This window comes from Dromiciops gliroides, chromosome 1, assembly GCF_019393635.1.
Source record: "Dromiciops gliroides isolate mDroGli1 chromosome 1, mDroGli1.pri, whole genome shotgun sequence".
NCBI lineage: Eukaryota > Metazoa > Chordata > Mammalia > Microbiotheria > Microbiotheriidae > Dromiciops > Dromiciops gliroides.
In genome coordinates this window covers 140,777,042-140,794,760 of record NC_057861.1, presented here as the reverse complement: position 1 = coordinate 140,794,760, position 17,719 = coordinate 140,777,042, and positions in this window count along the sequence as shown.

The window sequence follows — 17,719 nt, the reverse complement described above, 5'->3', positions numbered from 1 at the left end:
GGTCCTTGATTCCAAACCTAGCATTCTTTCCATTGCACCAAAGTATGGGGAATGAGAGTAGAGCCTAGAAACCAAGGGCAAGAATCCATGGAAGATGACATTTCAGAGCTTCTAGCTTCACAGTGACAATGGGAGAAGATTCTTACCAGCCTTTGCCTCCTGCCTCACTGAATACCCTGTTTTATGCTGTATACCCTGGCATATTGAGCTGAGGGGGAAGATACTGACCCTTTTACTTCTCCTCTTCCCTTTTAAAAACTCTGGGCCTAGGGGGCAGCTAAGGGGGCATAGCAGATAAAGCACCAGCCCTGGACTCAGGAGGACCTGAGTTCAAATCTGGCCTCAGATACTTGACACTTACTAACTGGGTGACCCTGGGCAAGTCACTTAACCCTCATTGCCCCAACCCCCCAAAAATGTTTCAAAGGAAAATAAAAACAAACAAACAAAAATACCTCTGGGCCTAAGGATAGGATCTGGGTCTCTTGGAGAAGCCTGCATTGACAAAAGTAGATTCCTTGAGCAGAATGGTTCAATTAGCCTGTCAGCTCAAACAGTCCTTCATCCTGTTTATTTAATGCAACTTCCAATTACACAGGCAGATTCACCTTCATGGAGAAATGAAAGGTTTGGCCTTTCCCAAGTGGCCCATCACCAAAAGGGAAGTGCAGATGTAAATCAGCCATGCCTGCATCCTGTATCCATTACTTTGGGCTCAAAATGAGAAATAAATAACAACACAGTACATTTGGGTACAATGCTGTCACCCTGACATCTGAACATTTGGCCCTGGGTGTCTCACGTGGAGTATGGATTAGTCTGTTTAAAAAAAAAGTTTCCGTTTAGCTATTTCCTGTTAGAAAGAGAATACAGGGCACTGTCAAAGGTTTAAAATAGTAGGTTTTTCGATCTAAGGGAAAATATTGTGTTGACAGCTTCTTTGCGTGCTTAGCACAGCAGTGCTGTTTATTTGGGCTAAAGACGCAAGAGATTCATGGTCCTCAAGTCATCGTAGCCTAGCAACCAGACTACGCTTTATCGCTGAGTTCCAACACCACATGTATCCATTTTTGGGGATTTCCAGATCACATTCTTGTGCTCTCACCATCACAGTTCTCCTGAAATTTGAGTCATAGAAAGACGCAAGACTAATTCTTGAATCCCTAAGGAAGCTCTCTTCTTAATAAATATCAGTTAATAAAAATATTAGTCAGTTCAGTTCACATATTTTTTGAGGATGATGCAGTATTTAAGTAACAATAAGGATTGTTATATTTTTATCTGGTGCCCACAGTGTCTGGCAAAAAGTAGGCACTTGATAAGTGTGTGTTCATTGATTTATATGTATAAGCTGTTTAGATCAGGGGTTTTAACCTAGGGTTCACAGACATTGAGGGAGTTATTGTATAGATTTCAGAGGGACTATGAATTTTTTCAAACATTTTGACAGCTATTTCAATAACTGGTTGCTTTTGTAATCCTCTGTAGTATGTTTTATGCATTTAGGGACATCATTCTGAGAAGCAATCCTGGTCCTTGTAATGAATGCTAAGGGGTCTATGACATAAAATTTAAGCCTTGGTCTAGAGAGAGCTGTAATTAAGAATCCTTTAAGCTGGAGCAAATTCATTGGAGGAGTTTTGGTTTCATAGTATAATAGGGGGCAGCTAGGTGGTGCAGTGGATAAAGCACTGGCCCTGCATTCAGGAGGACCTGCATTCAAATCCAATCTCAGACACATGACACTAGCTGTGTGACCCTGGGCAAGTCACTTAACTCTCATTGCCCTGCAAAAAAACAAAAACAAAAACAAACCCCAAAATAGTATAACAGGCAAGTCCTGCCAGGAGAGAGGGTGATTGGCCCTAATAAATTGGACCCACAGCTTTGAGGTGGTTGCAGAGGGGGAAGATCAATCAGAGACAGGGGCACCATAGCCACAGGACCCCAGAAGGAGTACAGGGCACTGTGGTTGCTACAGAGAAGGATCATGCTCCTGCCAGAAATTTTTCCCTTTGTTGATACCCTAAGGAAAACTCCGTTCGACCCATGCTGGTTACACTTCTCATCTAGATTATAGGGAAGGCTTTTTCTACCAAGAGAAGGTTTCAACCTCATCATGACCAGACAGTTAGGAGACATCTAGCAAAACTTCTATCAAGGAAGATAGTGACATACTTTATCAGCAGTAACTTCAAATTCCAGAGGCAGATATATTGTAAGGGTTATAGAGATTTGTTCTAGGAAACAATGTAAGGGGGAAAAGGATTATAAAAATTTATAAACATGGACTAAAATAAGGTCAGATGTGTAGCAAAGAATAAAATAAGCACCTGGGAATCTTGGGGGCAGGGAGAGGGATTAAGGGTTAGAGGTAGAGGAGAAGGGTCCAGAGATATGTTAGGGCAAGGAAGGAAGGGAGGGATGAAAAGAGAAAATGGAGAAAGGGAGTCAGCCAGTTAGGCTTTATTTATAAGGGCTCTAGGTCATAGGATTTATAGTTGGAAAGTACCTTGATAACCTAGTATAACGCTTTCATTTCACAAAGGAGAGAGAATAAGTGACTCACCAAGTAGAACCAAGGATAGGATTTGAATCAAGGTGTCCAGACAGGTGTCTATCTCCAGCCAGCTAGGTGTTGTAGTGGATAGAGTACCGGGCCTAGAGTCAGGATGACCTGAATTCAAACTTGGCCTCAGACCTTTACTATATGTGTGACCTTGGGCAAGTCACTTAACCCCTTTTTCCTCAGTTTCCTCATCTGTAAAATGAGCTGAGAAGGTAATGGCAAACCACTCCAGTGGGACACAACTGAAAATAACTGAACAACAACTCCAGACTCCAGATTCAATACCCTTGCTACTAGTAATAGTTAATAACAATAACAAGTATTTGTCAATCACTTTAAGGTTTGCCTTTCCTGACACAGGTCTCTCTTCAGTCTCTGAGTCCTCATGATTCTCCATCCTCAAAGTAATTCAGGATAACTTGGCATGGACGGCTCCTTTTTTTCTCATTTTACATTATATTCATTCCCAAATTCTAAGGTCCAGACTTTCTTGATGTCCCTTGTATAAGACATTCCATCACCTGCCTGTACCTTTGCACTGGGCTTTTCCCAATGCCTAGGGCGGTGGCAGTCTAAATGGAGAGGAGACAGATGGAAGAGATGCTGTGGAAACAGAAGAAGAGGCCAAGATTTGGTACCTAATCGGATATGTGAAGTTAAGAGTGGGAATCAAGGATAATACTGAGGTCAGGAACCTGGGTGGCATGGAGGATAGTGGTGCCCTTGATGGCGGTAGAGAAATTTGAAAGAGGGATGAGTTTGAGGGAGAAGGATGAGTTCTCTTTTCATCACGTTGAGTTTGAGTTTCCTGTGGAACATCTGGATGGAAATATCCAGTGGCAGTTTATAACATGGGACCAGAGTGCAGGAGAGAGACTAGGGCTGGAAGTGCACATTTGGAATCTGTCTATATAGAGATAGTAATTGAACCCACAGGAACTAATGAGATCACCAAGAGAAGGGGTGGAGAGAGAAAAAGAGAAGAGAGCTCATGATAGAATTTTAGGGTATATTTGAAAGTGTAACAGCAATGATGAGTCAGCAAAGGAGACAGAGGAGAATAAGACAGGAGGGAGGAGAAGCAAGAGGAAGCAGTGGTAAACTCAAACAAATTTCCAAAGCCTAGAGCAAATGAGTTACAGAACACAGCAACCCTGCCCTGGGATATCCCTAATTTAGCCTAGATGTTTGGGGTTTTTTGAGTGAGGCAATTGGGGTTAAGTGACTTGCCCAGGGTCACACAGCTAGTAAGTGTTAAGTGTCTGAGGCCAGATTTGAACTCAGGTCCTCCTGAATCCAGGGCTGATGCTCTATCCACTGAGCCACCTAGCTGCCCCTAATTTAGCCCAGATGTTAATCACAGGTTATATCTTAGAGTCTAATGTAAAAAAAGGGTTTGTTGAAGATTGGTATTAGTATCTGCTATCAGAGGCTCTCCAAATTTTATAGGTGGGAGAGAGTAGAAAGGTACCAGCAATATGAAGTATAAAAAGGGTTAACTAGGCCAACCATAGTTACCTAGCATCAACATTTGGCCCCAACAGTAACCCACCATTATGTTGCTTTAGGAGAAGCATGTAATTCTACTTTCTGGGGCCTGCAACCTGACACCATAAATAAAAGACTTATCTGTTTTACCTTCAGGTCCCCAGTTTTCTGCTCACTTGTCTTTAAATTCTAGTTGACTATCGTTTGATGAATAAAGTCTGTCATTCCAGAGTTGGTTTTTTTAAGCCTCGAATTGCACTTGAATATGAATGTGTTTGTCTTTGTAACCTCCACTACCTTCAGTCAAACAGTCAGAATCAATGCCAGTTCTGTTTGGATAGAAGGGGGTGGAGTTAGAGGGAAGCTAGGAACTGAACACTTGAATGGGGATGGGGGATCAGGCCACTTGTGGGGGGAGAAGGGCATGAAAAGTAGAAACTGGGCATGCTGATGATAAGAAAAGTGACTGGTAGCAGAACCTTTCCTATTATGATAGGTGGGAGAGAGCTAGAGAGTGAGAAGGCACTAGGAATATGAATCGTAGAAAGGGGTCTCCACTAGTGGGGGTATGGAAAGAGGAGCCCAAGGATACCAATGTCAGGGGTCTTGTCCCTTCTGACATTGACACAGCCTAGGGAAGGGGAAATGGCTTAGGAGGATGCAGCTCTTGCTAACCTCTTGGCACCGATTCATCTCTTCCAATCTCTTTTGTGTTTATTTTTTTCTACCTTAAACCAGAGGTGTCAAACATGCATATACAGTCCACAACACTCCCCAGTTCAACCCAAACCAGATCAAAATACAATTGGGAAATATTTAACAAAATAAATAAAAACACAATAAAACATGGATAATGTTAACATGTGGTTTTCTAGGTCAATATGTTGTCTACAGGGATCCTTATAAATGATTTAGTGGCTCTTGTTTCTATTGGGTTTGACTTCACTGCCTTAGACCACAGGTGTCTTGGCAGCACAATCTGGCACAGAAAAGCCCCCAGTGGAATACATATTGTACAGAAATTTAGGTACATACTCCCAAACACACCAGCAAAGACACTCAAGAGCACACTTGAGCCATATTGCTCTATGAAAGCAAAGGCCAACCTATCTACTCTCTTCCTCATCCAATGGAATAGGAGTCTACAGAAGTAGTATTTTGAGGACTGATTATAAACATCAGTGAGAAATTCCTACTTCTCCCTTCTTCTGTGGGCAGTCAACCTTGCACACTAAAGAAGACTGACGCATTCCTTAGGGCTCTCACCTTCAGTGGCTGTTCTCCCCTCTTTGCCATTCTAATGGTTAAAGACAAACTTTGCTAGCTTCACAGTTGCCTTGGGATTGACCTGTTTATCTCCAACTGTATTAGACAACTAGGATCTGTGAACGGAGGTAATTTTGTGTAGCTGTCTATGTGTACACTTTAGTAAATTGCCAAAGTAGTATGGTAGACATCAGTGCTACTTTGAATGGTTTGTGATGATTGCTTTTAGGACCGAACATGGCTGATTTTATTACCCAAGTAGATTCATTCCCCAAAAACTAGTTAATTGAGAAACCACTGTACGTTACAGTGAAAGTTTGAAGTATACCTACCATTAACATTTAGCCAACTAATCTTTACATCAGCCGCCAGTATTGGCTTGGGTCCATCATGTAGTTAGTAACTTGGAATTAAAAAGCATTTAAGTTTAAATTTCAGTTCAGTTATGGGTTAGACAAAATCCGATTCCCTCATTTGTTCACTCCTTAACTCTCTCTCTCTCTTTTTTTTTTTTTTTTTTTTTTTGCAGGGCAATTGGGGTTAAGTGACTTGCCCAGGGTCACACAGCTAGTAAGTGTTAAGTGTCTGAGCTCGGATTTGAACTCAGGTCCTCCTGATTCCAGGGCCGGTGCTTTATCCACTGCGCCATCTAGCTGCCCTACTCCTTAACTCTCTTAATTAATATTAGGATTGAGAGGCAGTATATACAATGAAGATATCTCTAGATTTGGAGTCAGAGGACCTAGGTTCAAATCTTTGCCCTGTCCCTTACTACCTTTGTGACATTGGGTAAGTTATTTAACCTATCTGGACTCAGTTTCCCCATCTGTAAAATGAGGGGGATGGACTAGATGATCTCTAAGGTTCCTTCTAGCTCTAAGTTTATGATGCTACAATGAGGTCAGTTTAAATAACATTAGTCACAACCTATACAATACATTAGGCAGCATCATACTTCAAAGCACCAAAGGAGATATGATTTAATTAACATAGTTACTCTTCCCTCTAATGAAGATCACAAACCTTGCTGAATTTCAAGAATTCCTTCATCTGACAGCAGAGTTTCTGGTGATGAGCTATTCTGAATTGAGTTGGGTTCATCATCCCATGAAGAATCCATACTCAAAGGCTTTTTTTTTTTTTTTTTTAGTAAGGCAATTGGGGTTAAGTGACTTGCCCAGGGTCACACAGCTAGTAAGTGTCAAGTGTCTGAGGCTGCATTTGAACTCAGATCCTCCTGAATTCAGGACCTGTGCTCCATCCACTGCGCCACCTAGCTGCCCCCTCAAAGGCTTTTGATGGGCCCAAGGTTTTGAAGCTTGTTAAGATCTGCTAGGCTGTTTTGTGGGCATAACTTCCATGCCATTATAAAGCACTAGAGTAGAACTTCAGTGGAAGTATGTAATATTATCACCTCTTAAATTATAGGCTCGTAGAGGCCATGAGACATGATCTCTAAAGTCCCTTTTGGTTTTAACATTTTGTGACCTATATTTATTCACTGTGCTTTCTATAATAACTGTCACAAGGCTCCGTACAACAGGCACATAATTTTTTTTTGGTGGTGATGATGATGACATAAACATTGTAGATAAAATTGGAATTGTGGCTAACATCAGCCAGCTAATCTTAGCTATAGCAACATTTGTTGGCTATTTCTGATGTTGGGGAAGTCAGCAGTTCTATATTTAGCTGGGTAATGGTAATATTATCTGGTTAACACTTGAAATGGATCATTTCAGATCATGGCTAGTCATTTGGGTTAATGTGGAGATTAGTTTGCCAATATCTGATTAGGATTGTAACTGTGGGAGCAGAGGAAGGAACAACAAAGCTATTTTGTAAAAAGTGGAAGGTTTGAACTACAGATTAGCTTTAGTGAGTAGGAATCTTGAGATAAATGAGAACAAATGAGTTGTTGGACTAAATGATAGCTAAGATCTGATCTTGCTCTAAAATTCGATTACTCTTTTTCCATGGTAGAGAAACACAGTAATATCTCATGAATTCTTAGGTCGGCTCTCACCCATGTCTGTGTTAGGTTCATATTTCATAGTATACTGTGTGATCTTTGGGTTTTTCTGAGGAGAATTTTAGGACCAGAATTTTAGTATTATTCACCATTTGGTTGTTTTGTTTTGTTTTTGTTTTGCAGGGCAATGAAGGTTAAGTGACTTGCCCAGGGTCACACAGCTAGTAAGTGTCAAGTGTCTGAGGCCGGATTTGAACTCAGGTCCTCCTGAATCCAGGGCCGGTGCTTTATCCACTGTGACACCTAGTTGCCCCCGAGACTATCTATTTTGAAACAAATGGTGTGGGGCAGCTAAGTGGCGCAGTGGATAAAGCACCAGCCCTGGATTCAGGAGGACCTGAGTTCAAATCCGGCCTCAGACACTTGACACTTACTAGCTGTGTGACCCTGGGCAAGTCACTTAACCTTCATTGCCCTGCAAAAATAATAAAATAAAATAAAATCCAACCCTAAAAAAAAGTTTGCATTAAAGTCCCCAAAGTAATATCAGCAAAAAGCCCAAAATAGTTTAAATCCCCATAACTTTATTTTTTAAAAAAATCTGGAGGAGAGGGTTTTGCCATCTAAGAAAATTTTTCTTGAGCTGTCCAATGATGAAACTGATTAGCAGACAGAAATAACATAGCTCCTTTATTTTCTTTAACACGTAAAACATACTTAAGAGTCATTACCGGGGTGGCTAGGTGGCGCAGTAGATAAAGCACCGGCCCTGGATTCAGGAGGACCTGAGTTCAAATATGGCCTCAGACACTTGACACTTACTAGCTGTGTGACCCTGGGCAAGTCACTTAACCCCCATTGCCCTGCAAAAAAAAAAAAAAAAGAGTCATTACCTTAGCTAAGACACCACAACAGTATTCTACTTAATCCATACAATCCATACTCATTTAGGTCTTTAAATCTTGGATCTAAAATATTAGATATAACCTGACAACCCAGAAGGGAGAAAATATGTTGCCAGATTACACTCTGAATGATTTTAAGTAAGGGACCATCTTTGAAAATTTTAGTGTTTGGTCTAGTTTTACCATTAGCATGGAAAAAAGAGAAAACATACGAAAGTACTATTCTCTGGCCCTAAACTGCTGTCCAAAGAAATCGGCCATGTGTGGCGGGCCAGGTCTTAGATGGAACACAGACACAAACATCATGTGGTCGATGTAACCAAGAAGCCCCTGAGCATAATATTAAAAGATTAATGATTGAGCATTTGTTATGTCAATACGCATCAGAGAGGCAGATCTGGGGGAAGCAGGCCAGGGGTGAATCTGGGGGTGAATTTCATATTTAAACATCACTCTATTAGGCTGGTTGATGTTTTCTTTCTTTCTTTTTTTTTCTTCTTTTTTTCCCCAAGCAGAACCGAAGCTGTTGTTTGCTCATCTAATGTTATTATGGAAACGAAATCATTAAGCACTATAGATTTTATTTTCCACAAACCAGATGGTATTATGATTTCCCTGGAAACTGGGCCGAGCATGTCCACACTAATTGCCAATTGCATTTGGGTGGTCAGACTTCTCTGAACTCCAGGTGACTCTTGTCTTTTTCTTCCCTCAAAGCCTGTCCCTACTGCTTGCTCATCTCTGACTTTTGTACTGACCTCTTTTTGTTCTGGCAAGCCCAGCAGAGGCGGGGGAAGTCACCGAGGGCAGCTGAAACTGGGCCAGCCGCAAACTCACCCCACTCACAGACAACAGATACAGAATATTTCCCTCCTTTCCCTGCTTCTTCCTACACCCCTCGGAATTTTCTGCCGCCAAGTCACTGCACCCATGATACTTTCCCACCATCTAATTATAACAGCGCCAACATGGTGTAGCTGTAGATAGAAAGATGGCCTCAGGGGGAGGAAACCCAAGGTTCTGAGTCCCACCCGTGATGGGTACTTAACACAGACCTTCCCAGAGACTCAGACAGCTCCCTGAGACAGGGACTCTTAACCTTTGCCTACAGAATCCATCTCCGGAGAGTGGTTTTAAATGTATAAAATAAAATACACAGGATTACAAAAGATTCCGATCATGCTGAAATATAGCTATCTTCATTTTATTTTTTAAAAATTTTAATTCATTTTAAACTTAAATACAAAATGAAAAAAGGGGGTGGGGGGGAAGAGCATTTCCATGTACACAGCTGAACATGGGAGGATTCGATATAAAACAATAAATTTCCATTTTATGAAAGCCTATGTAATAAATCCTACACATTGCTTTCAAAGCAACCCAACTTTTCTGTGCTTCCTTTTAGGTATTCTCTTGTTCTCTGCTGTTTGCTTTTGATTTTATTTTTTCTCCCCCCTCAGGTATCTTAATTTTAAAAACACAAGATCACTGACCCCAGGTAACAAACTCCTGCTCTAAGACTATAAATTTCAGAGAAGGTGCTGACCTATACCTATAGGGGGAATTGCATCAGGGAGTTCCCTCTACCGATGAAATGTTATTTTTAAAAAATCACCCCACATTAGTGAACTTCCCTCTGCAGTGTGTTTTGTGAGTTCTCTCTCTCTCTCTCTCTCTCTCTCTCTCTCTCTCTCTCTCTTTGCTTGAACCCCAGAGAGGAGGAAGTTGGGGTTTTGAAATCTCTACCTCAGGCTGGGTCTACACTCACAATCTGATAGCTTATTGTGCTGGTGAAAACCCCTCAATATTTTACATCATTCCCATGGGTCGTAGCTCCATCGTGTGCAAGACTGAACAAGGTGGGGGGCAGCCCCAGGGAAAATTGTGAAAGCTGCCAAATAGTATTGTTTCCCCCCATGTCCTAAGTGTGTTTGGGTGGAAGTTTCAAAGAGCTTAATTTTGGCTTAATGGAGGGAGTGAGTTTGTGACCAGTAGAGCTGTCCAAAAGGCAAATGGACTGCCTCCAGAGGTAGGGAGTTCCTCTTCACCTGAACTCCAAGCTGAAGGATAGATAGATAGATAGATAGATAGATAGATAGATAGATAGATAGATAGATAGATAGATAGATAGATAGATAGATAGATAGATAGATAGATGCAGCTAGGTGTCGCACTGGATAGAGCACTGGTCCTGGAGTCAGGAGGACCGGAGTTCAAATCCTGCCTCAGATACTTAACACTTACTAGCTGTGTGACCCTGGGCAAATGACTTAACCTGATTGCCTTAAACATTTGGGGCTAGGGAGCAGCTAGGTGGTACAGTGGATAAAGTACCAACCCTGGATTCAGGAGAACCTGAGTTCAAATCTGACCTGAGACACTTGACACTTACTAGCTGTGTGATCCTGGGCAAGTCACTAATTTGCCCTGAAAGAAAGAAAGAAAGAAAGAAAGAAAGAAAGAAAGAAAGAAAGAAAGAAAGAAAGAAAGAAAGAAAGAAAGAAAGAAAGAAAGAAAGAAAGAAAGAAAGAAAGGAAAACATTTGGGGCCAGTCATCTTGATGTATATCTTTCCACTGTACCCAGATGACTTTGGAGGAGCAAGTGAGGCTGGCGACTTTGCACAGCCCTCCCTCACTTAAATCCAATTCATTTACAAGTCATGACATCACCTCATGGATCAACAACAACAACAAAAAATAAAGACTAGATGACCACTTGTCAGCTTTAAGGTAAAAAAGAATCTTACTCAGTCCCAGGTTGGACCATATAATTGTATTCGGATGTTTTCATGCCGTGGGTTCCCTACCAGCCCTTATTAGACTTTGAGACCCTGGAGGGGACTTTTTTGTATCTCCAATGCTTGGATATGGTGCCTTGTACTATGAGTAGGTACTTTAAAAATGCTTAACTGGGGCAGTTAGGTGGCGCAGTGGATAGAGCACTGGCCCTGGAGTCAGGAGTACCTGAGTTCAAATCCAGCCTCAGACACTTAACACTTACTAGCTGTGTGACCCTGGACAAGTCACTTAACCCCCAACTGCTTCACTAAAAAAAAAAAAAAAAAGCTTAACTGACTGAAGGAACCTTAGAGATCATTGAGCCCAAGTAGACAGCACAGGAGATAGAACACAGTGCTTGGAGTCAAGAAAACCAGAACTTGAACCCTGCCCTAACTGTATGGCCCTAGACAACATTACCTCTCTGTGCCTCAGCTTCCTCATCTATAAAATGAGAATAATAATAATACCATGTACCTCTCAGAGTCATTGTGAAGATCAAATGAGTTAACATATGTAAAGGGTTTTGTAAACCTTAAAACACTGTGTAAATGCTAATTATTATTATTATTATTATTATTTTTGGTGAGGCAATTGGGGTTAAGTGACTTGCCTAGGGTCACACAGCTAGTAAGTGTTAAGTGTCTGAGGCTGGATTTGAACTCAGGTCCTCCTGACTCCAGGGCTGCTGCTCTATCCACTGTGCCACCTAGCTGCCCCTAATTATTATTATTTTACAGATTAGGAAACTGGAGGCCCAGAAAAATTAAATAACTTACTCAGGGTCCCAAAGTTAGGGGAAGGGGTGAGTGGAGAACAAGCATTTATTAAGAGCCTATAATTTGCTAGGTGGCACAGTGAATAGAGGCCAGCTTGCTGGGAAGACTCATCTTCCTGAGCTCAGATCTGGGCTCAGACACTTACTAGCTGTGTGACCTTGAGCAAGTCGATTAACCCTGTTTGCCTCAGTTGCCTCATCTGTAAAATGAGCCAAAGAAGGAAATGACAAACCACTCCAGTATTTTTACCAAGAAAACTCCAGGGGCAGCTAGGTGGCGCAGTGGATAGAACACCGGCCCTGGAGTCAGGAGTACCTGAGTTCAAATCTGGCCTCAGACACTTAATGCTTACTAGCTGTGTGACCCTGGGCAAGTCACTTAACCCCAATTGCCTCACTAAAAAAAAACCCAAAAACAAACAAACAAACAAAAGGTTCAGAAAAACCTTTTCATCCATATGATACTTTATGACTTTACAAAGCCCTTTCAAGTACCTCAAACGAGCTTTACAACAACTTTTTGGTGTAGGCAGGTCTTGGGTGATTATACTCATTTTTTATATATATTAGTAAACTAAGTATAAGTATAAGTATATATTAGTAAACTAAGGTTCAGGGTGTTTCAGTGACTTCCCAGTCAGTACATGACTGAGTCAGAACTAGAAACCAGGCCTCCTGACATGCAGAGCAGTGCACCTCCCACTGGACCACACTGCTTCTATATTATCTAGAAGTGAAGTTTATAGGACAAACATAGTGTTACCTTTGGTTAGGGTAGTAGCTAGGAATTCATTAATAATTTATAATGGAGTTCTATTTTTAAATTTAAAAAAAAAGGTTGATTGCCAAAGTTCTATACTTTTCCTTAGTTATTTATGCCTGAGAGGAGCCTGGCCTCTGGACCTGTGCTCTGAAATGGTATAGTGGAAGTACTAGCTTGGGGTTCCCAGCACTGGGCTTCAAATCCTCCACCCAACCCTTATTCCCTGTGTAAAGCTTTGGTAAGTCACTTAATTCCCTAGCCTCAGATTCCTTATCTGCAAAATGGGGTGGATTGAACTAAATTGCCTCTCCCAGCTGTATGACCCAATAACAGGTAACACTGCCCTGCTGGTGGCATCATGTTTAGGAATTATAGGTGTCATGCCTAGACTAGAGGAAATCATTAGTCACCATAGGATTGTTCTCAAATTTCCAAACCTATGAAAGATTTAAGAATGACATAGTTGTTCCAAAGGAGATATGAGAAGACAGCTCCCCCCATCCCCTTGCAAAGGAGTCCAAAGTGGGTGGAACATTGAATATAATGTAAAATGTTGTTCAGTGTATTCATCAGTTTTGCTGGGGGGTTTTCCTCTTCTATGTCTTTTTCTTTTTTAAATTCTTTGTTATAAGAGATGGCCAGGATGTCAGGGGGAGGAATACAGGGAGAATTGAAGAGATATAAAAACAAAAGCACGGGGGCAGCTAGGTGGCACAGTGGATAAAAGCGCCAGCCCTGGATTCAAAAGGACCTGAGTTCAAATCCAGCTTCAGACACTTACTTGCTGTGTGACCCTGGGCAAGTCACTTAACCCCAATTGCCTCACCAAAAAAAAAAAACAAAAAAAACCCCACAAAAAAACAACAAAAGAGCATGCCCAAAATGTATTGGGGGGGGGCAGGGCAATTGGGATTAAGTGACTTGCCCAGGGTCACACAGCTAGTAAGTGTTAAGTGTCTGAGGTCAAATTTGAACTCAGGTCCTCCTGAATCCAGGGCCAGTGCTCTATCCACTGTGCCACCTAACTGCCCCTCAAAATGTATTTTTAAATGATATAATTTGTTGATAAATGATATAATTTGATTGGCTTTAAAATGTCTTTTTTAAAATGTTCTAGATCACTATTGATCAGAGAAATGCAAATTAAAACAACTTTGAGGTATCACCTCACACCTATCAGAGTGGCAAATATAACAAAAAAGGAAAATGTTGGATATTGCAGGGAATGTGGGAAAACTGGGACCCTAATCCACTGTTGGTGGAGTTGTAAAAAGATCAAACCATGCTGGAGAACAATTTGGAACTTTGCCCAAAGGGCTATAGAACTGTGTATATACCCTTTCATCCAGCAATACCACTGCGAGGTTTATATCCCAAAGACATCCCCCCAAAAGAGAAAAAGACCTATTTGAACAAAAATATTTAGTCTTTTCGTGGTGGCTAATAATTTGAAATCAAAGGAATGCCCATCACTTGGGGATGGTATATGATGGTGATGGAATACTATTATGCTATAAGAAATGACAAGCAGGAAGATTTCAGAAAGGCCTGGAAAGACACATGAACTAATGTATACTGAAGTGAGCAAACCAAGAGAACATTGTGCACAGAGACAGCAATATTGTTTGATAAATAACTGTGAATGACTTAACTCTTCTCAGCAATACAATGATCCAAGACAATCCCAAAGGATTAATGATGAAGCATACTATCCACCTCCAAAGAAAAAACTTATATTGATTGAACACAGACTGAAGCATGCTATTTTTCACTTTCTTTAATTTTTTCTTTTATTCAAGTTTTCTTGTACAAAATGACTAATATGGTCATGTTTTGCCTAAAAAGTGTCTGGGGTTTTTTTGCTGTTATTCAGTCATTTTTCAGTCATGCCTGACCCTTCATGACCCCTTTTGGGATTTTCTCAGCAAAGATACTGGAATGTTTTGCCATTTGCTTCTCCAGTTCATTTTACAGATGAGGAAACTGAGGCAAACAAAGTTAAAGGACTTGCCAAGGGTCATAAAGGTAGTAAATGTCTGAGGCCAGATTTGAACTAGGGGAGAGGAGTCTTCCTGACTCTAAGCCTGGCACTCTGTCCACTGAGTGATCTAGGGGCCCTTAGACATAATTTATCTTGAAATAATAACCAGGATTTATACAGCATGGTAAAGGGCAGTCTTTCACAAATATTCTCTCATTTCATCCTCAGACCCTAGTAGATAGGTGCTATTGTCACCCCCATTTTAGAGAAACTTAAGTAGACAGGATGAATGATTTGCTCAGAATCCCAAACTCAGTAAGTGTATGAGAAAGGACTTGAACTGAGGTCTTTCTGACTCCAGGTTCTGTACTCTATCCACTATACCACCTAACCGTCTATTTTCCCACTGTAGAGGTTCCCTTAGCCCTTTTCTTCCTGGAAATTATCCTGATCCTATCCTTTCCTCCACTGCCCTTTTTTTTTTTTTTTAAGTGAGGCAATTGGGGTTAAGTAACTTGCCCAGGGTCACACAGCTAGTAAGTGTTAAGTGTCTGAGGCCAGATTTGAACCCAGGTACTCCTGACTCCAGGACCTGTGCTTTATCCACTGCGCCACCTAGCTGCCCCCCTCCACTGCCCTTTTGACAGTACCTGTCCTGTGTATCAAACTCCTAGGACCTGCAGGCATGTCCTTAGATAGAGGAATGGCTCAAAGAGTTTGTTCTCAGCTTTAACTAGCCATAGGTACCATCCACTGGTGTCTGTGTTAGCAGCTGTGGATCATCAAGAGATGGGAGGATGCGAGGGATGGAGCACAGCTAATACCACACCCAGCAGCTCCAAAGGGCCCCACAAGCAGCCAGAAGTCAAGGAAAATATAGTCCAAAGACTGCTGGAACTCCAGAGTTCCTGGTCTCTGATCCTATTTTCCATTATTTCCTGTTGTTGACCCATAACTTTACAACTGGGCAGGTTTTAGCTTAAGCCCTTCTCAACTGCTATTTACTGGTTCAACTGACCTTTCTACTGGTTTAATGGACAAATATTTTTCTCTTCTAAGAAAACTGATTAACCCCTGGTTGTGTTAAACTCTTGGAATCCCTTACAGACAAGTCTCTTGTCCCCCATCCATCTGCTGCTGTCAACAGAAAGTTGCCCCTCTCCTTATACACCTCTTTTTTTTTTTTTTTTTGCAGGGAAATGAGGGTTAAGTGACTTGCCCAGGGTCACACAGCTAGTAAGGGTCAAGCGTCTGAGGGCAGATTTGAACTCAGATCCTCCTGAATCCAGGTCCGGTGCTTTATCCAATGCCCCACCTAGCTGCCCTATCCTTATACACCTCATGGCTGCTTCCCAGTCAGGGTGGCAGCCCCCACCCCCTGCCCTGTTCAGGGAGGCAGGGTGGGTAGAACATTTGCATCTTTCCCTTACCTTATACAAAATAATGGACAGCCTAGCTACCTACCACAGCACCAAGATGAAAACCACAACTCCCTCAGACGCTTTCCCAAGGGGAAGGCAATTTGCCGAGCATATAAATTCCCACTTGAGGCATGCACCCATAAAGGACAAAGAACCCAGGACTGACAATCCTCAACCTAAGCTCTTGCCAGGCTCTTCCTTTCCCCCTGCCCCTTGCTCTGTCTTCACACATAGTCCCTCTGAAAAATGTAGAATGGATATAGTCCATGTTATCCAAAGATACAAGAAAGGATCTTATTCAGTGCTTTCTTAAATACTCTTGCTCCAGCAGTCATGGGCACAGTAGCCATGCCTTGGTCAAAGCCTCCTCTGCTCCCAACCTCTTACCTTCTCTCTTTCTCATTTCCATTTCTGCAGGGCTCAGATCTTGGCTATCCCTTAACATGAATTAGTTTACCAAATTACTTTCTTTTTAAAAAATAGATTCTTATTAGTATCTGTTGTTTTGACATTGCCTAAATTTCTCTCCTCTCCTTCACCCTTGGCCATCTCTTAGAACAGAGTTTTTTTAAGACAAAAAAAATCAGCAAAACCAACCAACATCTTGAAAAAATGGGATGTTATATGCAATTTTGCACACCTGTGTTGGACCTCTGCCCACCTTTACAAAAATAAAAAATGCAAATCGGACTATGACACACTCCACTCCCTGCCCTACCTGGCTTAATAAACTCCCATGGCTTCCTGTCACTTCCAGTATCAAATATAAAGTCTTCTGTTTGGTGTCAAAAGCTCTTTATTACCTAGCCCCTTCCTACCTTTCAATTCTCCTTACACTTACTCCCCATCAAGTACTCTTTGATCCAGTGACACTGGCCTACTGGCTGATCCTTGAACAGGACACCCCATCTCCAAACTCCAGGTATTTTTCTGGCTGTACCCCACATCTGAATGCTCTTCCTCTTCATTTCTGCCTCCTGACTTTTCTTGTTTCAAGTCCCAACTAAAATCCTATCTTCTGCAGGAAGCCTTTCCCAACCCCTTTTAATTCCAGTGCCTTCCTTCTGTTAATTATTTCCTATTTTTCTTGTATATAGCTTGCTTGTACAGTATTTATTTATTTATTTGCTTGTTGTCTCTTCCATTAGATTGTCAGCTCCTCAAAGGCAGGGACCATCTTTTGCCTCTTTCTGTGTCTCTAGGGCTTAGCATTGCTAATAATAAGAGTAGTGGGGTTGATAGAATCCCAGCTGAGCTGTTCAAAATCCCAAAAGTTGATGCTGTTAAAGTGCTTCACTCAATATGCCAGAAAATTTGGAAAACTCAACAATGGCCACTGGATTGGAAAAAATCAGTTTATATCCCAGTCCTAAAGAAGGACAATGCTAGGGAATGTTCAAATTACTGAACAATTGTGCTCATTTCACATGCCAGCAAAGTTATGCTTAAGATTCTGCAAGCTCAAAGAGAGAGAGAGAGAGAGAGAGAGAGAGAGAGAGAGAGAGAGAGAGAGAGAGAGATTTTGCAAGCTCAGCTTCAGCAATATGTGAACTGAAAATTTCCAGAAGAGAAGCCTGATTTTCAAAGAGGCAGAGGAACTAGAGGCCAAATTGCCAACATTTACTGGATTATGGAGAAAGCAAGGAAGTTCCAGAAAAAAAATCTACTTCTGCTTCATTGACTACACTAAAGTCTTTGACTGTGTGGATCACAACAAAATGTGGCAAGTCCTCAAAAAGATGGGAGTATCAGATCATCTTACTTGACTTCTGAGGAATCTTTATCAGGCTAAGAAGC